Genomic DNA, 717 nt, shown 5'->3' on the forward strand with positions numbered 1-717 from the left:
GTGGCAGCCACTAGCCCGAGCTCCCCGCGCCCCCACAGGCACCGGCTCCGAGGGGAGAGGGAGCAGTCGCGGCTCTGGGTCCTGGCTTGCGCGCCACACTCCTCCACCCCTCGTTTTCCTCGGACATTCATGTCCCTTCTCCCCCAGAATTGCCCCCAACCCGCCAGCTGGTGTTTACCGGGACTCGGGGCGGCGGCGACTCTTCAGTCCCTCGACTAAGATGGCAGCCGGTCCCGAGTCCGGACCACAGCAACTAGAGCGAGTTGGCGGCCAATGCGCAGGCGCCTCCGGCTCGGGAGCGGTCTGCACTACAATCCCCAGAAGGCCCTGCGCGAGCCAGCAGCCTGCCTGGACTGGCAGGGACTGGTGAGCGCCACTGGATCGGTTTTCTCGCCCCCAGGAGAGAGGGATTCTTGGATTGCTTCCAGCACCGCTAGGCTTTTATTTTTTAACACCCCCTCACACACATACACACCAGGACCTCTACGGACTGTAGCTATGATACCCAAACTGTAGTGTAAATCAGAATCACCTGAAGGACTTAAATCTTAGCCATCTGGGCCCCACCCCCAGAGCTTCTAATTCAGCAGATTTGGGATGCAATAATTTGCATTTCTTCTTTTAAAAAAAATATTTTTTAAATTTATTTCAGAGAGGAAGGGGTAGAAAGAGAGAAATAGAAACAACAATGATGAGAGAGAATCATTGATTGGCTGC

At 55.5% G+C, this 717-nt stretch overlaps 1 protein-coding gene across 4 annotated transcripts in view; it reads right to left on the bottom strand.

Annotated features, from left to right (window-relative positions):
- ITCH (itchy E3 ubiquitin protein ligase) overlaps positions 1–264 on the bottom strand; it is a 120,405-nt gene extending 120,141 nt beyond the window's left edge. For 3 of the 4 annotated variants that reach the window (XM_005879788.2, XM_014550679.1, XM_014550677.1), the window contains exon 1: positions 179–264. The gene's annotated coding sequence lies outside the window, so the exon portion shown is untranslated. The remainder of the gene's footprint in view (positions 1–178) is intronic. The other variant, XM_014550678.1, reaches the window with a different exon arrangement.
- Between the last annotated feature and the right edge of the window lie 453 nt (positions 265–717).

Source organism: Myotis brandtii, unplaced genomic scaffold (genome assembly GCF_000412655.1).
Source record: "Myotis brandtii unplaced genomic scaffold, ASM41265v1 scaffold61, whole genome shotgun sequence".
In the NCBI taxonomy this organism is placed as follows: domain Eukaryota; kingdom Metazoa; phylum Chordata; class Mammalia; order Chiroptera; family Vespertilionidae; genus Myotis; species Myotis brandtii.